The 2,339-nt window shown below is 34.6% G+C and overlaps 1 long non-coding RNA gene across 1 annotated transcript; it reads left to right on the plus strand.

The window, feature by feature from the left end:
• Positions 1 to 1,039: 1,039 nt before the first annotated feature.
• Positions 1,040 to 1,416, plus strand: LOC109583675 (uncharacterized). The gene is made up of 3 exons (XR_002185654.1): positions 1,040 to 1,143; positions 1,189 to 1,231; positions 1,284 to 1,416. It is a non-coding gene; the product is annotated as an uncharacterized LOC109583675 (long non-coding RNA).
• Positions 1,417 to 2,339: the final 923 nt, after the last annotated feature.

The following is a 2,339-nucleotide window of genomic DNA, read 5'->3' on the forward strand; positions in this document are numbered from 1 at the left end:
TCCTTTTTTAGGTATTTAAATTGTTTTTTGTACCACCTGGATTATCAACAGTTCAGCAGTCAGCACCCATATTACATTAATTCTCATTATAAGGCTGCTCACTTTGGCACAATAATAGGAACATTATTAGCAGTACAATCTCTTATTTGTTCAAAATAATCATAATTTTTACAATGATATTTTACACTAATAGACAATAGGTAAGTCTAAGATCTTCAGTCTAGCAGGATGAAAGGCAGGATTGACCTCAAGCTCAGGAATAGATTGTCTTTCACATTACCTATTAAAATATAATACCGTATAGCGCTTTAATTTTGCGGAGCTAAAATTTCGTGGATTAATAAAAATCAAATTTTCACGGAAATAATTTTTGCGGATTCGCAATGTTACTGCCACATCTTTAATGGCAATTGAAATTTTAGCGGATCTTTAATTTTGCGGTTTCATGCTAAATGCGAAAATAGCGAAAGTTTAGCTCCTCAAAAATAAAGCGCTATACAGTATATATGATAATAAAGTTTTGTCAAAGTAGCAACTATGCCTGATTCCTTGTTCATCAATGAACTAGAGAGCGGTGAATAGCCCAGTTATTTTTTAAAAAGAGTGAAAAGACACCTTAAAAGAAGCAAGTGTTTACGTTATTATTATTTTAATATTTTAATTAAATAATCAAAATATTGGTGCGGGCGGGCAAGGAGAAACTTGAATTTAATTGGAGTGGCCTTATATTACTGGTTCTTTTGGTTAAACTTTGGTCTGCTATTCTTCATTACTTTATCTAGTATCTCTGCTTACATTGTATGACTGATGTACATGTATTTCTGTAGGTATCCAATGGTGGTAGGAGGGTCCAGTTGTTTGATGCTGATGCAGAGCAGGATGATGAAGACCTATGAACTATAGCTTATATAGTACTAGTGTTGTTCTACTTCAAAATATTGTTTAGTTGTGGCATAAAGACATTGATAATACTGAGGATAATACTGTATCAGAAAAAATAGAGAGAAAATGTAATAAAAATTTGGATAGGTTAAGTTATTAAAAGTAGGTGTACATGTAAACTGTAAAATTTAATAAACAATGGCGTCAAGATTGTGTCATACTGGCATCCGTTTTAGTGCTCACAATTCATTCAGGATGCAAGTAAAACTCTTCAGAACCACACTGTTACTTACCATTAACTTTTAGACTGTTCTATCACTCAATAGGAATCTGAGAAATACTGCATCACGTGATTTATTAGCATTCAACTGGAACTATTATTTTTGTGTTGCTATTTTTAGATGCATTCTGTGTCAGAAGGACCAAAACTAATAATATACCAGCATACCTTGATTACAAAGGTGGTGGAACAAGAATATTGGCAATAGTTAGAAATATTGATGGAGAAACAGAGGTATGTTTGATCAGCTAGTGCTATGTATAATTATGCATAATGAATTTTAAGTATATTAGTTGCACTGTAAATTATCGTAAAAATTACCACCATTTTGGAGTTTCAAGTACAATGGGAAAAAGCAATGTTTTTGCTCTTGTACTTCTTAATATACTCATAAAGTCTATGAGCCTGCTGTAGACGCTGAAGGGGGCTAGTAGCAAGATTGCTATCACGAATGAAGCACTATGGTGCAATGGACTCGCCTGCTGGAATTCACTTGAGTGATATGCATTACTTGTACTGTGATATTTTAAGCAATTTGAAAAAAATTATTATTATGGACTGCATAGTTATAATGATAATTAAGCTATGGGTGTGGTCAACAACTAACTAAGCTAAATTATGGCACATGCCGGGTAGGAGAAAGAAGAAAAGCTGAAATTTATTTTAGCATCTGAAGCTCTATTCCAAGAAAGAGTTGGTACAGAAAATTTTTCTAGATATTTAAAAGAGACTGAGAGAGTTTGGTTGCTCCTGCTTTCCGCAGTGTCGCCTAAAAAATTCTCAAAGAGCCTGCTAAATCACAAACTTTGAGCAACTGTAACTCACAAACAACGAAGTTAGGACAAAATCGTTCTTTTTGTTTTTTGTTAGATGGGATTTTCTACCTCTGTAGCAAATCTCGGCCCTGTAGAGTGAAACACGAGCTCTCACCTGGAGAGAGGTCCCCTGGTTTAGCAGTTCACAGCTTTTGGTGCCACGGGATGCTACAAGAGCGTAACTAAATGACAGAAAGCAACTTTATCTGTTGCTACAAGAAGAAATAGAGCTCTAGACTGCTCAAACAAAAATATAATTTTTTTTTACAAATCAATTAAACTGTGTGGACAGAATGACAGAATGACAACCCAACTGCTTAGTACCCGCCTACGCAAGTCCAACGAGTGCACTATAGCACATG

This window comes from Amphimedon queenslandica, unplaced genomic scaffold (assembly GCF_000090795.2).
Source record: "Amphimedon queenslandica unplaced genomic scaffold, v1.1 AMPQUscaffold_13288, whole genome shotgun sequence".
In the NCBI taxonomy this organism is placed as follows: domain Eukaryota; kingdom Metazoa; phylum Porifera; class Demospongiae; order Haplosclerida; family Niphatidae; genus Amphimedon; species Amphimedon queenslandica.